Here is a 21,056-nt window from a genome sequence, read left to right on the forward strand (position 1 = left end):
ATCATAAAATCACACATAGATCCAAACACAATGAGTGTTGGGCTGCTTCTAGATACAGTAACCCAACAAAAACTCAACAGAGGAACTTCAGACTAAACAACTGCATAGACCAACTAGGTTTAACAGAAATCTACAGAATATTTCACCCAGTAACATCTGCATAATGATTTTTTACACCTAGGTTGTGAAGTCTTTGAAGAGGCCCCTTCTCTGATGAGTTATTGAATAATCTTCACAGAAAAGACTCCAGCATACACAAAGTCTGTTCAGCATAAATAAGTAGGGTCTCATGTCTCTTGCTCATGACATTTTAATGTTTGCATAAATCTTTGAGTCCTTTAAAGAAGAAAAAACTTCTGATTCCCCTCATTTTTAAGTTCCTTGAAATGTCTCCCTTGATCTACACAAACAGAATTCTTGAATTTTAAATCATAGCTCCTGGTGACTCAGTCATTAATTGGACAAACTTCTTCACTTGGACTATTGATAATTACTCCATTCAACATAAAGAACTCTATACCCCCAAGCCCTTAAAATAAACATCACAGTAGTAAAAGAGCATTTACAATTCATCTCAGGCTTCAGTTGGCATGGCAGGGTCTTTGCCAGCAGTCAAGATGGCTCTTGATTGGTGGGGGGAGGATTCCTTCCCAGTGCCATTTCGTGAGCAGAAGTGGAAACATCCATGGAGTTACTCACGAATTGTCGGATTTTCTGGTTCCGTGAAGCTGGCAGGTCCACTCCACAGCGTGTGATGGCTCTGGGCTTGCGCAGGCTCTGTCTGGCTCTGTCTGGAGCCGGCAGGTCTGTGCTGCCGAGAAGCGCCATCTGCTCCCATGCCAAAGGGAAGCTTTGTCTCCAAGCTGTCTTCTTGCTCTGGTTTTGTGCCTTCTTCCTCTCTGACTGAGATCTCTGTGGTGCTAAAGCTTACTTAGAATCGATCTTTGGGTATGAACTTTCCCCTACTATGCTAGAACTGGAATCTTGGCAAGAGCTCAGAAAGACTCACACTGAACCACCGCCATCTTCTCTCCAAGTACTTACAGTTCATTACAATAACTCTCCCAAAGTTATCCAAGTATAGGGATAACAAGGACAGAGCTCTTCTCTTTAGCATTACTTTCTTGCAGTCTTGATTCAAAAAAAACAATATTCCAAGTTATGATTTGGGCACTTGATGTGGGCTCTTGTCATTTCTTAACTTCCATTTATTGTTACATTTTGGTGTATTGAGTCAAATACACAGTTAACTCATAAAAAAATTAAATTGAGATTTATTGACACCATCAGTTAACATATAAAAGGATTTAGGAAAAAATGGAAGGATTCAGGAAAAAAATTACACATACCAAATATTACACATATCAAAGGTAACACACATGAATGTATATATACATATATACATGTGTGTTATATGTGTATTAATATGTACACATGTGTATGCATGTTTCTAGAATGCCTTATTTCTAATTTTCTCTGAAGCACTATTCTACCTTTACTGTGGTCTTTTCTATGCCACATCCCTTGTATGTGAAGCAAGCTTATCTCTAGAGTCATTGTTTCATCCATAATAGTCTACACTTATGAAGTTCCTTTCCATTTCTTTATCCAGTTACTAGGTCTCCTTCAAGAACAGGTTTCAGCACATATCTTCTCTCGAGCCCTCCGTGGTTACTCTGGTTTCTACTGAGTTTCCACCATTGTCTGCAGCACTGAAATCTACACATTGGCTTTCTTCTTTCTTCCGCTTGTTACTGAGCCATTGCCTACTCTATTTTTATGGTGATATTGACTAATAACCTGGAGAATATGCATTTACATAAAGCCTATACCTCATATAGTCCTTTTTAATATTCATACTTTAGAAATACTGTCACTCCAATACTGCTAATTCTGCAATTCATGCTAAATCTCCATACGTATCTTTGATTATGTCCTAGGATTAGATCCTTACAGATGGATTTTCTGGATGGCATCATTTCAACATGCTTAACATGCATGTCTTTGAGCTTCTGTTTTAGAAAACAGAAAAAAGTACAATTTGGCATGTATTGATGGAGAATAGGAATTTTTATAAAATTAACCTAAATTCTTTTCTTTTCCATTAGTGAGTTACAAAGAGTGTACTCATATATTATTATGTTTCCAGTCTGGGTACCTCCCACTTTGTAGTCTAAGATTTGCTGACTGTCCTGAATGAACCCCAAAACTTTCTCCCCTGATGTCCCTGGAGCTATAAGTAACCTCTCTGGTTATGTGCACATTTATTCAAAATTCCCTTCAACAAGTTCAGACATCATCAGCTACATTGCTGTGGAAATTTTACTGCTTTCAATGAACTGTGCAACGAGCTTGTCTCAAATTACTTTCTGGTGAGCAAGGCCTTCTTGCCTTTGCTGTGGGACTCTGAATTTTCTGGCTCTTTAATCTGAGTACACTGTGTTCTCTGGCTGGCTTCTCTTGGATACTGACTTCATGTGTTCCAAGTAGACCATAGAGAAAGAGAGGAGTTAAATCTTGTTCTGGTTAATCAGAGTATAATTTTCCATGGGACTGTATGTGCAAATAGATTCCTCCCTTTGGGGTAAACTCGCATATCATGATTTCTACCTCTTCTTTGAGCTCTGATGGAACCCTGCACATGCCTGTTCTGTCATCACTTTTGTGTTATGTTTGACAAGTATACAGATGGCTATGTTTCCCTCCCTTAGTGCCCTTCCTAAATGGGCACAAAATTTTGTTAAATGCTTTAAGCAGTTGCCAAATAGTTGAGCTATTTAGTTAGCTATTTCTACTCAGTAAGCATCTTAATAGATTAATAGCTCCATCTTTTTCTAGATCACAATTACTAAAAGATAAGCATTGACTCAATGCCAGGGATCAATTTAGATATGCCTGTATCATATCTATGGAATGTCTCACTGATCTACATGCAGGCATTGTGATTTTGAAACTCTAATTTAGAAACATAATACAAACATAATTTGTTTTCAAGTTGCAAATGTATTTCTATAAAAAGATTTAAAGGGATAGGAAGGTTAATTCAGATCTTTGATTTAGTGAATTATAGGTCAACTCAAATTATCATTCAGATTGTTACTAAGAATGAACAAAGTTATGTAGTGAAGGTTTTATAGATATATTTCCAAACCATAAATCTTACTGATTTTAAAGAGTTGATTTTTTCCCATATATAACATGTTTCTTGTGGGCTAAGTTTCTCTCTCGTGTTTTCTTTTTAATTTTTTTAATTGTATTTTATTGTCGGGGTAATGTAGAGGGGTTACAACTACATCCTGCAGGTAGTGGGTGCATTACTTCTCAAACATTGATACTCCTTCTAATGTTTTTGTCCCCCTTTCCCTCACTCTATCCCTCCCAATTATCTTGTTTTTCCCCTTCCTGTCCCTATTTCAAATAAACAAATAAACATACACACAATAATATTTTTACATATCTTCAGAGATGGAGAGCTCCCCTGCATTCTGTGCATCAGATGCTCCAGAATCAAAAATGAAGGATATGATAGTTTAAAGCTTTTACCAGGAAAGAATGTACATGGATTCGGTTTCTATTTTATTGTTTAAAGCTATCACACAGTTACCCAAACTCCAAAGGGATATCAACTCTACCAGAGTGGTCATAAAAGAAGAAAAAGGAATACGAACAACTCTCTTTGTCTATATCCTGTGATCAATTATGTAGTTCATTCTCATTTCCTCTGCCAAAGAACCCAACTAGGGAAAGTACTTCCAATCTTGGAAATACACATAAGGCAGACCCACATGAAGGAGTGGCCAAAAGAACTAGGAATTTACTTTGAAAGTCTCTTGGTTCAGAACCCAAGAGATGAAACTCAAAAGAAGAAATTTTAATTTAAATCATTGGCGGGTTCCTGGTGTTTACGTGGGACAGAGATTGGTCAGAGGAATTCACACAAGCCAAATAAGCACCAGATCCTGACAAATATAATCATATATCCAAACAAAAAAAAGTGTGCTAGGATGCACACCAAAGAAATCACTGGATTTTAGATGATGCTATTTGAAGAGGACATAGAGAACTCAAAGACATTATTGGAAGGTAGACTGGAGAGAGAGAGAGGCAAGGTTGGCATGATAACATGTAGGAAGCCTCTTAGAGGCTCTTCTGTGTGAAGCAACTGCATAGAGAAAGAATAGCCTTTCCAATAATTGAACATATTAGCTTAAAGTGGACTGGGTAGCTATAAGCACTGAGAAAAACAGGTGACACCTTTGAAATCTGGGACTAAGCAAAGAATTCCTGGACTTGACACTAAAAAGCTTGGTCTCTAAAAGGGAAAATAAGAAGCTGGAGATCATCCAAAAATTTTTACATTTATTCTGCCAAAGACTTTGTTAAGAAACTGACAGGGACATATGTAAGAGGAGAACGAGGTAATTTGAGGGAAATTGGTAGAGTTCCAACAGATAGAGGGAGAAGGATAAAAGGGGTGACACTGAGCAAGAGGCATTGTATTCACAAACTGGCATGGTGAATTGAAACATCTTTGTCAAACTATTTAAAGATAAGAGTAATAAAAAAAGAGAATGACAGGGAGAAAGTATTTGTAACCCACACATACAGCAAAATACTAGTGTGTATCTAGACTATAGAAGAACATCCCAAAATTATACAGTAAGAAAAAACTAATTAGAAAATGGGCAAAAGATACAAAGAGTTCTTTTACCCAACCCAAACCAAAAACAAACAAACAAACATGATACCAGAAGGGAAATAAACACATGAAAGGATATTTAATATAATTAGTCATCTGGGAGATGCAAATTAAAACAACAGGCATCACATACATTTATCAGAATAGTAAAAAGTAGAAATAATGACTACATTAAAATTCAGGGAAGATACAGAAGAGATTATGTATACATTGCTGGTGAGAATGTAATGTAGCCTCATAGCCCTCTAAATCAGGTTAGAACCATGCATGCATATGCTCTTAGATTACATCACAAAATGCTACAGAGTGGTTTATGCAAATGTACATAAAAGTATTAACTGCAGAACAATATTTGCAGGTGAAAATTCAAGTGGTGTAATTCCTTAGGAAAAAGAACTCACAGTCCAACAAAACTACTATCAGGAAACTGGCACTTGAAGGTGTGGTAAAGGGGAGGGAAGTAGACAAAGAGGGAAGGGAAGGAGGATGCAGTTATAATAGTTAATGTGTATCCTATGAAATTAAGAAAGTAGAAGGGAGAATCTGGACTGGGAGGGATGGGGGAAAATGATGAAAGGGGTGATGATGATCAAGATGCCTTGCATTCATAATGATTAGTTGAATGATGATTCTTTCTTTCATTCAACTATTTAAAGATAATAAACTAATTTTTTAAAGAATCAGAAATTTTATTTTTTATGGTTCTGGAGTCTGTACATCTAAGACAAAGACGACAATTTCTTTTCTTTCTTTCTTTTTTGAAGACTTTTTCCTTCCTGTTTGTCACACTGGTAGACCCCTTGCATTAGACTGAGGCTGCTCATATGACATATGCTTGCCTAGCTACCGCCCTAAAGATAAACATCATTATTGGATCTTTGGCAAATGAGTCAAGGAAACGAAATTAGGAAAGAAGAATATTTTCATTAAATGTTGTTGGAAAAAATGGTATATGAACACTCAAAGGAATAAAGTTGTTTCTTATACCACCCATTAAAATCAACTGGAAATAAATTGAAGACTTGTTTACAATATTTGAAACCATTATGACTCCTAGAAGAAAGCAGAAAATGTGTTCAACAATGGCTTTAATAGCAATTTCTTCGATATGGATGAAAAAGAAAAGGAAAACAGCAAAAATAGGCATGGATGAAAAAGAAAAGGAAAACAGCAAAAATAGGCAAGGACCCTTACATCAAAGCAAACTACTTCTACACTGTATTTTGTGGAAGAAAATGGAATATTACTTAACATTAGATACCAAGGAGAATCTGCCATTTGTAACAGCATAGATGATTCCAATGTAAATTACTCTGAGGAAACTAAACCGGACCCACAATAAACAAACCTGCAGCAAAAGAATAACGAAAGGTAAACACAATGTGTAGAATCAGAGAAAATATTTAGAAACCATAGACTAATAAAGAATTAATATCCACACAGTACAAGGGATTCCTGTAACTCAATAGCAAAATAAACAACTTGTTTAAACAGTGGAGAAAGGAGATGAATAGATTTTTTTCTAAAAGAAATAAAAGATTAATATAACCACACACATACATGCATGCATACATATAAGCATGCAGATACATGAACAAGTAATCATACATATTGACATGCATTCATATAAGTATTGATAAAGATACGGCATAAAGAAGCCCTGTAGCTAGACTATCATCCTGAGCAGTCAAGAGCCCCTTGGATCTGTGCCTTTGAATGACTTTGGCTCTAATAAAACTATAATGTATTTTGGAAACAGAAAAAAAAAAGAAACCTGTATCTTTCAGGGGTAGGAATATAAACTGGTGAAGTCCCTATGAAAAACAGTATATCGGTTTCTCTAGCCCTTCCCTATGACCCAGAAATCTTACAGCTGAATCTGTACCTAGGGAATTAAAATCAGGATCTTGATGTGATCATAACATCCCAAACAAAATCTCTATAGATGTTCTCTGTTGTATACATGAGTAAGGAAAATGTGGTATGTGTGTACAAAGGAATCCTATTCACCATTATGAAACAAGTCAAGTCTGCCACGTTGTAATAGCATGGATGAAACTAATTCTAACCTAGAAAGTGTGTTAGTCTGTTTTCAGCTACTGTAATGAGATGTCTGAGTCTAGCATGTGCCGGACTATCCTTACTACTTGTCCGATGTCCAAAGTCTGTCTTTCAGCTTGGGAAGACTATCAGGCTCATGTTACTTTTCTCTTTACTGTTCTGCAGGCTAGAGGTAGTTTCACAGTTGTAATGTAATATTCATAAGACTCATTCACTCCTTTTTTCTTCCTCAGAAGAATCATCATTCCAACCTTTCCTACTGGCTGATGTGATAACCAGTGCCATCTTCTAATTATTGAAGGCAGACAGAGAAATAAAGTCTTTGGTTCATCATGGCTGTAATCAGAAGGACTCTCACAGGAATGTATTACATGGAATGTAGATGCTGGTGACTAAAATGTCCTATAGTTCTCTGCATCCTTTTTTTCTTTTTCTTTTTCTTTTTTTGCCAGTCCTGGGCTTGAGCTCAGGGCCTGAGCACTGTCCTTGGACTTTCTCAAGGCTAGAGCTCTACCACTTGAGCCTCAGCACCACTTCTGGCTTTTTTTTTTCTATATGTGGTACCGAGGAATCGAACCCGGGTCTTCATGCGTGCTAGGCAAGCACTTTAACCACTAGGCCAAACTCCTGGCCCCTGCATCTTTTTTTTTTTTTGCCAGTCCTGGGCTTGAGCTCAGGGCCTGAGCGCTGTCCTTGGACTTTCTCAAGGCTAGAGCTCTACCACTTGAGCCTCAGCACCACTTCCGGCTCTTTTCTATGTATGTGGTACCGAGGAATCGAACCCGGGTCTTCATGCATGCTAGGCAAGCACTTTAACCACTAGGCCAAACTCCCAGTCCCTTTTTTTTTTATTTATGAGACAATTTCTCATTATGCTAATCCAGGGTGGCCTCAAACTTGCAATCCTTGGGCATGCAGCCTCATAAGTACCAGGATTACATGTCTGTGCCACTACAATAAATTCTATATAATTCTCTTGACATAGCTTCTTAGGGTCTGGTAAACTTAGAAGTTAAAATTAAGAGTGTGATTTCTTTCTGGTCTTCTGAGAATAAAGGCATAGTAACAGAATTAGGACTTAAGAAAACTAAACCAGCTTCCAAGGAAAATACACTACAGAATTAATGGGAAATTAATAATGACCTGGTAGTTAGTATACAGCTGTTATTTTTTTGTTTGTTATCAATCCTGGGGCTTGAATTAGGGCCTAGGTACTGCTGTCTCTGAGCTTCTTTGTGTTCAGGCTAGCATTCTATTACTTGAGCCACAGTGCCATTTCTGGCTTTTTCTGAGTAGTTTATTAGAGTTAAGAGTCTTATAGGCTTTTCTTCCCAGGCTGGCTTCGAACTGCAATCTTTCAATATCAGCTTCCTGAGTACTTAGGATTACAGGCGTGAGCCCCTAGCATCAGCCTTATACTGCTGTATTATAGAGTTATTATCCCAGTCCCCCTAGAAAACTGTTTGATTAAAAGTAGTCTTAGCTTGGAGAAAAGAATGTATTTATACAGAGTATATTTTTTTGTCAGGATGGTTTTATAATCATATGTTACCACAACAAAAGAAACAATTTTAATTTCTGAGTAAGTCTTTTAATGGAGTCATATATTGGTTTGTATATTTAAAACTGTTATTTATTTCATGCCATCCCATCATGTATTTTGCTGTTGATATCATTCAAGTGTCCAAAGGCAGAATATCTTTGTTCTGTGCAGGATGGAAATTGATAATTGCATGCAGTGGGTTCATAAGAAACGTTGCTGAGTGGATGGAGTGGTCTTGTTCCTTGTCATTAGAGAGAAATAGGCTTTACACTCCTGATTCTATCAAATTCGGAAAGGACCCAGCATCGCATACAAATGGCTGCCTTGAGTGAAGTAAATACGAGACACGCAGTGACTGTGGCTGAAGACAAGTGAATAGAAATGCTCATGTGTATACGTGATAAAAAGTATGTATAATGTGCCTTTGATCACTGTGATTTTCCACATCAGTACTTTTTCAAATAGCTCATATTCTCAAAGAATATTATTTTGAACTTTCAAGAAAAAAGTTTCAAATCCAAGCAGGCTTATTTTACATTTGGGGAACACTAAGCTTCTATCGAACCTGCAGTCCTCACTGATCTTGCAAAGTAGGGAAACAGTAAGGGACCATAAGAAAGTTCAAAACCTTGCAAACATCAGCTGAAAGCAAAATTTATTGAATTTAAGCCTTGGGTCTGCACAGTTGTGTAATCTGATCACTGCTCACATTTATTTACTTAATATTAAAGCTAAACTAATAGTGTTGGATTGCAGCTGTTTAGATTTTGATACATGACAAACAGCATTTTCTCCTTCCAAACATTGGAAGACACCAGGTCTTGTACTTTGGCAGGGTTGGGGTATGGCTTGGAGATTGAGACTAATGGGAAGTGTAATAATTTGCTTTGGAATTCTATTTATAAACAGACCAAATCAGATGGACCCCAAACCAGAGGAGAGCCACATCTTGTTCCTATAAACACAAACATTGTAATCACCTTTAGACAACATCTTTGGAGTCTTTGTTTGGCTCTATGCATGTTAGCTGTTTACATTTCTGCTAGTTGGAAATGATAGGCCAGGTTTGTAGGGCTTTTTATTTGGAGCACAAATGTTGAAATGAATTTGTCTCACCCTGATCCAGCTGTTACAAAAAAAGAAAAAGAAAAGCTGTAACTACTGGAAAAGCTGATTGCCTGAGGAGGTGACTGCTTGAAATGTTAATGGCCTAAAAATAAAAGAAATAGAGAAAATATTTTTATTTTCTTATTAAAAACAGTTAATCAAACTACAAGATTAGCTGGGAACCTAAGGTAGGATAATACACTATCTAGAAAGAATTGTTTTTTCATATTTGAGCTATTTGATTTGATTTTTGTTTATATAAAGGCATACAGTTACTTTCCTTTTCATTTATTACTGGAGGTGATTTATAGATATTTTTAGTTTATTCCTTCTTCTCTTTTTGGTAGTCTGGTTAGAGGTTAGAAGTTTCCATTATCTTACATGAGCCCTACTATCTAACAAATGTAACTGTAACCCCTCTATACATTATCCCGACAATAAAATTTCAAAAATTAAAAAATAACCCCCCCAAAATATTCACAGTGACAGAGGCTGGTGGCTCATGCCTGTAATTCTAGCTACTCAGGAGACTGGCTGAGATTTTGAGGATCAAGGCATAAACTCAGCGGGGACAGAGAAGTCATGATTATTTGTTTGCCAGTTCTGGGGTCTGAGTGCTATCCCTTACATTTTTTGCTCAAAGCTAGAACTCTACTTCCTGCTTTTTGGTGGTTAGTGGGAGTCTCAGGGACTTTGTTGTCCTGGCTGGTTTCGAAGCATGATCTTCAGATCTCAGCCTCTTGAGTAGCTAGTATTACAGGCACAAGTGACTGGCATTCAACAAAAATATTTTTTTCATAAAGTGTTGTAACCTAAAAGGACACAGAGAAGGTAAGCAGAAAAGTGAATTTCCTTTTGTTGTGTGGGGACTCTGGGGGAACGTGGACCTGCAAGTTGGCAGAAGAAGAAACTGGGTGGAGCACATGGCAGGATAGTGCACTGGGCTAGAGAGAGTATCCATTCAATGTAGGCAATATTTGAGGAAACTAGTAGAATTGGATATGGCAAAGAAACAATTCCTTAAATGTGCAAGCCCCAACCTTGCAATCTGTACTTGTCTTTTCTAAGGTAATGCAGTATTTCCAAATAAATTACCATGCAGAAGAAAGCACTAATGAAAAACTTCTGCCTATGAAGATACTCTAAAAGTATAACCCATTTTCAAAACTCTTGTCTTCATATGTCACTTAATTTGCCAGTTTCAACTTGTTTGCCACCTTGAAGCAAAAACAGGTGCTTTGAAGAAGTGGCAGGAATTCAGAATTAATAGCACCAGAGATCCATTCTATCTCTGAAAGCAGCCTAGGTATCTAAAATCTTTTTCTCTGCCTGTGCCACACTTAAGTGCCAGAATCATCAGACAGATGAGGCAGAACAATTATATGATTGTTTCTTTTAACATCCTCAAAGAGGACTTCAGAGTACTGTATGCAGCTAATGAATTTCAGGGGGCAGGTGCAAGACATGCAATTACTTTTCCCTTTTCATCCCTTTTTATCATTTGAGAGCACTTAGAGATTATTCACTAATTTCCATGGCAGAGGCTTTTGAGCAAGCAAGAAATATTGTCTACGAAAATAGCTATTATTGCTCAAGATGTCTCTAATTGGGAGGAAAATAATAGAAACAATTGGAAGTGACAATGCCTCAAACTTAAAGAAATGTAATTTGTGCTCATTAAAAATTGTTAGTGGTTATTGTACTTCATTTTCCTGACATTCTTAGATACCAGGTCTGCTTCTCAGACTCTTAAAAACTCCCTCGCCAAGGAAATCAAATATTAAACCCTATGGACTCATCTCAATAGGTGTTGACCTTAATTGTCATATCATATCTTCCTTCTAGTTTTGTGAGTCTTCTCCTCCAGATTCCTCCAGATTCTTCCTGGATTTCAAGTTTCTGGTGCATGGAATTCAGGCCTTCACAATTAATAACAGAGTACTTGTGTAAAATTAGCCTGAGAAAACCATAGGACTTACTTGAGAAATACAGTCTTACTTTGTGTTATTGAAATACAGGGTATTTTTATGAAGGCTACATACAAAACATAGCATTGGAAACAAATTCTGAGTAAAACGATACCGTATTTCCTCTAATAGAACAAGTAGGAGTTGCCATGATGAATGTATGGATGGATGTTGTGTTCATGTTATGTGTGTGCCTGTGTGCGTGCATGCATGCACACACATGCTGTGTTGTGTGTATGTTGAGACGGGTAGTTGGCGGTGCAAATTGAGGAAGTATTATGTTTGAAAACTCAGACATGACTGTCTGCATCACTTGCTGGAGGAAATAGGAAAAGAGCAGAGTCTGGTGAGCTGAGTGGTCTGAAACATCCATTGAGGCAAATCATGAAAGGCTGTAGATATATTAAGCCATCTAAGTTGTGCACAATGGGGCCAGGAGTTTGGCCTAGTGGTTAAAGTGCTTGCCTAGCATGCATGAAGACCCGGGTTCGATTCCTTGGTACCACATATAGAAAAAAAGCTGGAAGTGGTGCTGAGGCTCAAGTGTTAGAGCTCTAGCCTTGAGAAAGTCCAAGCACAGTGCTCAGGCCCTGAGCTCAAGCCCAGGACTGGCAAAAAATAAAAAATAAATAAGTTGTGCACAATGGCAGGACAGCCTAGATGACACGTAGAGATTAAATTAGAAGGGTGAGAGAGGAGACAGAAAAAACAGTAAGGTCTCTATGGAATGTCATTTAATCCAGTCTCTCCACGTTTTTCCTTTTATATTTTGTTTTCATACCCACTTAACCCCCAGGGAATAAAGCTAAGAGCCAGGTCTTACAGGTCAGCAAGTTGCCCAAGGATTGATGAGAGTTAGTATCCAGGCAATTATCACACTTGTAACCATTTTTTTCATATATTTTTATTGTGATTAATAGAAGGGTTACATAGTTTCCAAATAGAAGGTGCATTAATTCACATACATTGATACCCTTTCACATGTCTTGGTCCCCATTTCCCTCCCCCCTACCCCCACACCTAATCTTGTTTTCTCCCTTCCCTATCCAATTTCAAATAACCAAATACAAATATATCCAATATATCAGATAACAAAGTGAGATACTGTAACAATATGAGATAACCAAGGGACAGCAAAAGAGATGAGAGACAACATAGTACCTTAAGGACAACAATCATTCATTATATGGCTTTTGTTTCTATGTCCTTTCATTTAGCGTCATACTATATGGCCTTATGTATCAAGGTTTTGCTCTATGGCAAATCTCTGCTAGGAGAGCCCAAGGTTTCTACTGATTATGACAAATGAGGAAAACCATTGAGCCTAAGTTCCTTTGAGTCTGGCTTAATATGATGTTTTCTAAGTCTTTCCATTTCCTATGCTGCTGTCAGAAAGAATGACTTGTAACCATTTTTCAAATACTTGTTGGAAAACTTAATTTAATCCTATTCCTGATGCTCATGTTTTCTTTTTTTAAAACATTAATGTGACTATAAACAATGTCAATGATAAGGAGCCTCCGGTTAAACTTTGACTGAGCTGCCCTCTAGATAATTGTGACTTCTAGATAACTTTCCCTTGTCTCCTGGCTCTACTCCAAAAAGGAGATAGTCGAAGATCGTGTTAAAGTCAATTAATTCACTACTGTTTAAATCAACAACTCATTATTCCACCAGAATAATAGCCCACTTGCTGTGCCAGGGAGGTAGTTAGGGTGGAATAGTACTCATGAGATTTTCTGATAAGACATACTGAAACATGTTGGGGTAGAGAAGTAGAGAGGAATTAGTAAGGATACCCACAGAGCTCCTGATTAAGCTTTGCCTTCTCACTGGTTTGTCAGGTAGATTAAGATAGTACATGATTTGTAAGAAGAAGCTGGGTTATACTGAAGCCACATTATACTTACTACTTAGAGAGTTTGTTTCATCAAAAGACTTTATGAAGATCTTTAACAAACAGCTAGTCTATAGGTTTCAAACATCCCTATATAGGAAGCAGTGTATTTTTCTGCTTCATTCAAAAGGAACCTAGGTGAAGTATGAAAAGATCAAATACCTTGTTACAGGTCACTCCTCAGGAAAAACTGTTTCCATGTCTGTTTCACTCAGCATGGGACATGAGTGGTTCAGTAGATAATCTCAATGAATGTAAATAACACACCCGAAAGACTCAAGGGATATCAGTTGGTTAAGCAGGCTGATGCTTTACATAAGTCTGTGACATTGGAACCATCAGTTGTAATACTAGTCTACTTTTAAATTATTTCATATTGTCTGAGCCCTAATATCTAGAGATTCTGAGCCCTAATATCTAGAGTTAGGAGTCTTGATATTGGGCCAGGAGTTTGTCCTAGTGGTAGAGTGCGAGCCTAGCAATAATGAAGACCTGGGTTTGATTCCTCCCTACCACACACAGAAAAAGCCAGAAATGGTGCTGTGGCTCAAGTGATAGAGCGCTAGTCTTGAGAAAGCCCTAAGACAATGCTCAGGCCCTGAGCTAAAGCTCCAGGACTGGCAAAAAAAAATGTCTTGATATGAATGGCTCTTTAAATAGATGTATGAGTTTGCTACAGCTAACATAATAAATACCAAAGACTTAGGGGCTTAATCCAAACTTGCTTTCTCATAGTTCTTCTATAGGCTGGAAGTCTGAGATCAGGTGCAGGCTTCTGTGGGTCTTCCTGAAAACTAACCTGGGCTTTCAGATGACCCTTCCCTATCTTTCCTCTGTCTCTCTCTGTACTTAACCATATCCATATTTTCTCTACTTATCCAGACATGCGTTACATTGAATTACAGCTGCACACCCTAATAATCTTCTTAAATTGATTTATCTCTGTAAAGAAACTACCTCCAAATTCCATCACATTCTGAGGTTGTAGGCATGAGGACTTCACAAATCCTTTTGGGAAGGATTTAGGCCTAGTACAAACTCGGTGTTTTGACTTATTGATGTGGACTGACTCACATGTGGTGCACAGAAAAGACTGAGCCTGAAGACCATAAGTCATTTTTCCTCCCTTTAGTAATCAAATAAGCCCAGAAGCCCAAAGCCCAATAGCTTTCAGAACAGAATGATGGCTACTAACAGTCTGCTAACCTGAAGGCAGACCTTAAACACTGCTTATTCACAGAGTTTAAAATAGCACTCAGTCAATATAGCTGGAAGTATACATGAATGAGTGCGTATATGAATGAATCAGGTATTATTCCCCCTGTAGTACTTGTCCTCATGTCATCGAAGACATTATTCTCAAATTTGGAGAGATGAAATGGAATGAGGAATTTGGAAAAGCAATCCCTTCTCTTGAGCAGCAGATTCAGTGGATAGGTGAGAAGCATTTGTTCTTGAGAGCTCTATTTTATTTTCCTTTCAAGATATTGTCATTTGGTTGGATTCACAAGAAAGGGGCTACTGTATTTCATGACAACATAGGGGCCTCTCTTCTGGTAGTCATTTTACTGAACAGTTGGATATATGGCTTCCGCCAGGGCCTGGGAAAGGTTCCCTGGGAGTTTGTTGGGAGGTTCTAGGAAGGGAAAGCAGCTAGCTGCTCACACACATACCCTCACCTCAGAGCTTTGGGAAGAATGCACTTGTTGCCGTGAAGGAGAAAGGAGATATTCCACTAGCTGGCCTGATTAGCCAAACCAACCATGGTGATCCATGCAGGGGACTTATTGCAGCTAGGACAAGCTCATATCCAGAGAAAAGGCTCCTTGGATTACTGAGGTGCAGAGCATGCTAACCTTTTCCCTGGAAGCTATGTGATACATGACAAATAAATACATGCCTCAGTCATACTACCAATCACTGTGTGGTAGCTAGGGATACAGATTGGGAGGGATTTGGAGCCTTAGATACAGAAAAAGTGTTGATCCATTGCTGCATCACTAAGCAACACCAGCACCTAGTAAGCTTAGTACTCTAAGAGTATGATTCAGAAATGAGAGCCTTAAGTGTCTACTCTTCCCATTTTTGTCCCTCAGAAATATCCTGAGAATCTGCACTTTCCCAGAGAATATTGTATCCTTAAATCTGCAACATGCCACAGATGGTCACAGGACTCCACACAGGCTAAGAGATCCCATTTCGTGGAGCCTGAACCCCCTCCAGATCTTTGGTATGCAATTTGAAATGCTAGCAGCTATAACAGCTGAGTAGAAATACCTCAGAACGTTTTGAACTTCATAAGTGGGTTACCTCATTTTATAAAAGCAGAAATATATCAGCAGTAGAATTTAGCTCTTTTGGCCTATGCATCCGTGCCAAGATTTTGTGAGATTCGTGATTACATTTCTGAGGAGGTGGTACAGGGCTGTGACAAGGCTCTCTGCTACTATGAGACATCCCTGAAGAGGGCGGGAGGAAGGATCTCCTAGAGTTTGAAGCCCATTTTCAATGTTCTGTAGAGTGCCCTTTAGTGTTTATCCCAGTCTCCAGCATACATACAAACACACACACACACACACACACACACACACAATCCTTTCTCTCTTCCTCTTTTTCCTCTTCTTTCTATCTCTTTCTCCCTTTCTTTCTCTTTCCCTCTTTCACTAGGGAATCCAGGGTGTCATATATACTATGCAATCAACCACCTAGTTTGTAGCTTTCTTTCTTTCATTTTCTTTCTTTCTTTTCTTTTTCTTTCTTTTTCTTTTTTCTTTCCTTCCTTCCCTTCCCTTTGTTTTTCTTTCCTTTCCTTTTTTTTTTGAAACAGTCTTACTAACATTGCCCATACTGGTCTCTGATTCATAATTCCCTGCCTCTGCCTACAAAGTAGCTGATATTACAACCATGTACCACCGCACCACCTCAAAAATTTCTCTTTCCTGTATATGGACTGACCTTGTGAGATTTGTGGCTCTGGAATACTGGCATCAGTTTCCTCCTCACCAACGCTTTTTGTCCATGTTTTTCCTCTTCTCTGTTACAACAGGAAGCTTCTTGCTGCCATTTAGAGGTCCAGGATGCTGCTGAGCAATGCTCACAGGACAGCCCTCCACAACGAAGAGTTATCTAGCCCGTCATACTAATGGTATGGAAGGGGAACCATGCTATACACAATAACAGCTTTTTGTCTGCAAGTTGTGGTCTAGAATTTTACACAGCTCAGTTATTTCTAAAAAACCATTGACTGATCAGGTTCAGAAGTTTTTTTTTTTTTAATGTAGTTTTCTTGCCACATGGTGTCGACAGCAAGTCTCAACATCTGTTGTGTGAATGAATAGTGAGTTGGCAGTAGGTTTTGGGTATCCAGAGACGAAACCTCTTCCCATGACATCTTTGGAAGTCACAAATGACTGTCTTGATTTGGAGCCTCAGTTTCTTACAATAAAATGTTGAAGTAAGGGTTTCCTGTGGCTGCCTTCTAGTTCTGAAGAACCATACTTCTTCCCGTAGGGCTATCTGGTCATGCTCCTGGGAATTTTCATTCATGATCTTCATTTCAGCTTGTGTGTGTGTGTTTCTATACCCATAAGGTATGGATTCTAATCTAATTATTTTCAATACCACAATCCTTAGGTTACAAATAGGAAAAGGATATTGTTTCAGAAATGGGCAGGCTGTAATTGAAACCCTGTGTATTTCCAACTGTGCGCACATGTGTATTTATGCATACACATCAGTTTTGGGGTTTGAACTCTGAGCCTAGATGCTGTGGCTGAGTTTTTGTGCTCAAGGTTAGCACTCTATCACTTGAGATACACCTCCACTTACAGCTTTTGGGTGGTTAATGGGAGGTACAAGTCTCACAGACTTTCTTTCCCAGGCTAGTTTTGAATCTCAAATCTCATATCTCAGCCTGAGTAGCTCAGATTACAGATGTGAGCTACCAACACTCAACTCCAATTTAGCTGCCTTTATATGGCCCAATCACTTACCCACACTTACAACCATATCTTTTCTCTTTGAACCATAGTTTATACCTATATTGTTTTCCCTCTGACCTTAAAATTATCTTCTATAACTACGCATCTGGCATGACCTTTCAATTTTTGCTCAAGAGTAGCCAGCCTGGCCTGACATTTGACTGAAAATCATATGATTTTAGGAAAGTTCTCCAAACACTCCAAGGACCTGAACTTGGAGACATTCTCCATTTCTCCTCCAGTCTGTCCCTTTTTAAAGTTCTCCCCAAACTGCTATATTCCCCAGAAGACCTCACAAATCTTCCTGGGCTCCTTCGTGCCACATAGGAACTATGTTGACTGAAAGCTCTTTGTGTCATCTTTCAGGTCCACTTCTCTAGTGTTGTCATTCCTGTAATCTGCTGTGATAGTCAAAGGGCTTCTCTGTCACTAGAAAGGTAGAGTAAGTGTCCACAAGGGCATTCCATTGATGTCTCTAAGGAAGGTCCTGTCACACACAGCTCTTCATTGTGTCTACCTTCCACTAATTGGGGAATGTTGGGGATGTTGGAATTGGTGCATTTGATTTGATTGCTGGTTTTGCTTTATGATTTACTTCTGTGTCCCTTTACGTTACCTTGTGTTTGTGCCTAACTTGGTGCAGAGGAAGTACAGCATTCTTCACCCCCACCTGGAGGTAAGCTCATGGTAATTGAAGACATGACTTTTGTACTATTCATCAATATATTGCTAAGTACACTATTACATTCACATTCCACTTTTAAGGTTCAGCTGAATGTTCTGCAAGGCCTGCAGACACTGTCTTTGACCTCATCTTCTGGCCTAGAACTTCCAAAACCATGGAATTTCCTGAGTAATAAGAATGATAGGACTGTATTTTGTTCTAGATGTCTCTTGGAAGCTATAGTTTAAGAATGAGAACTGCTTGCAAAAAAAAAAAAGTGATGATTAGTTAGTTGGGACTTTCAACTCCCATTCCCAGACTCCAGAGTGGGGGGAGGGGCTGGGAAAGTGAGCTAATCACCAGTGATGAATGATTTCATCAATCATGCCTCTGTTGAAATCTCTCTCACCCTTTTCCTCTCCCCATCAAATACCTAATACCTACATAATGGGATTGGGGGAGCTCTCAGGTTAGAGAAAACATCAGTGTCAAGAAAGAAGTGCTGTGGGTCTGGAGAGGGTAAGGCGGTGCCAGGCTTCCCACCTCACATCTTGTCTAATTGGCCTGGCATGTTTCTGAGGTCTGAGAACTTTTCTAGAAAATTCCTGAGCCTGAAGAGGCAGTAATGGATACTACAGCTTTATGGTCATTCTATGGGGGAGATAGCAGACATTGGACCCATGACTGGCATCCAAAAGGGTGGACGCGTGGATCCTTAGCCTGCATGGATTGCATATAGCCAAGGTGAGAACTGAATTAAGGTTCTGAACAAACACTTGGTGTCCAGAGAATCAGATACTTTGTTATGAGAAAACAAACAGAAAGGAAAATAGAAAATCAGCCCAACAAAAAAACCCTCTCATTTGGCTGTCAGGAGTACTGTGAATCAAAACAGCTCACTGCTCTATATGTTTCTGTGTTCCTAAGGCTCAGAAGTAGTTTTGACATTTTAGGAGTTTTGACAGATTCTCCGCTAGTGTCAGACAAAATTGCTTTGAATCCCTGCGGCAAGCTAGGGGAAGACATTGTGATTATGTTGAGTTAAAAGTCAAGAAAACCCACTCTACCTTTCTTCCACATGGCATTCTTTCAACCTCGACCTCCATCCCCGCCCTCACTATTGGTAGTTTTTAAAGCCTCTGATGTTCACCAACCTCTGATCCTCATGGATGGAAACTGTGGAGCCTTAGTTCATGAGGCTATGTCCTTGGCTCATATGGCTTATGCCATGAGTGAGTGGTCAAATCTTCACCATGGAGATGAATGCTGTGGATAAAATGAGTGTACAATAATGTGTGTGAATGTGTAAATAATCATCTCAAGCTATGACTCTTGAGCAGAACTTCCTGAAGTGCAATTTACAATGAATCCCATTATTTGAAGACTAGTATGTCACATTCCAAATTTCATTTACCTAGCTTATGATACAATTCATTTTTATAAAGTTGTTGGCTGATGAAGTATCAATGCCCTTTTCCCTCCCGAGTGCGTTTCAGTGAAGACACAGTGCCCAACATGTGATGTGTATCTAATGAACTAGCAGTCCACTGGAGGCCATTCAACATTTCTTCCCATGGAAACCACATGAGCCAGTGTTCTGCTGTTCCTCTCTCCTTCCAGTGCTTTGCCCTCATTTTCCAAAGGGGACAGTAGATGAAAGTTCTCTTTATCCCTCCCCTTTCATCCACTTATATGTTCCACACAGTCTACCCCTAATGCATGGATAAAAAGTAACAGAAGTGACTTTGATGTAAATAATTCCATTTTCACTTTTTCTTTGGAGTTCCCTTCAGTTAGCAGGATCCAATTTCATTGAATTCATTAGGAACAACACATGGTGGCCCCATGTTGCACACAAAGCAATGATTCTCTCAGCTCCATTCCTACTTGCCTATTAGTAGACTGAGCATCACTAGTACTGTGGTCGCCAGAGAAGTATCTTTAGCATCACCTGAGAACTTGTGCAGATTTCAGACTTTCAGGCCCCACCCCATACCTACTGAATAAGAACATTTTAAAACCCTCTAGTGATCTGGAGTACGTGAAGTTGGAAAACTGTTGCTGTCAACTGCATCACTCCAAGTGCCATCAGCTTTCAATCTGGATATCACCAGAGGGCTTGTTAGAAATGCAAAATATCTTATAGCAACTGAATCAGATTCTGAGTTTTACAAACTGCCTAGATTATTCTTATTTAAAAGTAGAAGTAAAACCAAATATATACTGAATCCCCAAATATGGAAAATGATGTTTGTCTTTTTAAAAAAATTATGTTGGTGAGGAAAAGACTGCATTTTGAATTTGAATATGGGTCTTTCCATGAGCTACCAATACACAGATCAATACTCTTCCAAGATGTTGGGCCTCAAGCCACAACTCAGCTCCACTCACAGTTGTGAAAGGAAATTGTCAATACTGCAAAGCGCTTGATGCTTGGGTCAGTTCAGTGGTTTATGTGTATTTCTAGTGAACATGCCACAGGTCCTGAGGCTTGAACTCAGGTACTGGGCGTTGCCCTTGAGGTTTTGTGCTCAAAGCCAGTACTATACCACACCTCCACTTCTGATTTTTCTGATGGTTAATTGGAGATAAGAGTCTCATGGACTTTCTTGTCTGGGCTGGCTTTGAACCGTCATCCTCAGATCACAGCCTCCTAGAGTAGCTAGGTTTATGAAAAATGAGCCACCAATGTCCACCTAGTATATGTTATTTTAGGGTAATTTGAACTTACAATGGATTTATAAACATATGATGGTTTTATAAATATCATTAATTGGGAACATCTAACTCTGTAAGTTGAGCTTAGGTATTTGAATTCTAATAGTTTCTCAAGTAGTTCTAAGCAGAAAAGCTTGAGAACTATCCCTTCATGTCATGCTGAGGACTAGAACAAAATGATAGCTTCCCATTGTTTCTTAATGGCCTAACTTCCTCCAAGTAACTAAGCATGGTTTATAAGGCAGAAATGAGATGTATTATGGCTCTGGGTTGGTGTACAGTAGTGGTTTCTGTGTGTAAAAGTAGTTGAAGGGTCCTGGCGCTCATCTGTTTCTCCTCAGGCATCAATAGGTATCCAATGTACTGGGTGAATCTCACTCTGGAGATGCAGGAGAACCATATTGTGAAGTTGTGACACAA

Source organism: Megascapheus bottae, chromosome 4, assembly GCF_031878675.1.
Source record: "Megascapheus bottae isolate mThoBot1 chromosome 4, mThoBot2.hap1, whole genome shotgun sequence".
Taxonomy (NCBI): domain Eukaryota; kingdom Metazoa; phylum Chordata; class Mammalia; order Rodentia; family Geomyidae; genus Megascapheus; species Megascapheus bottae.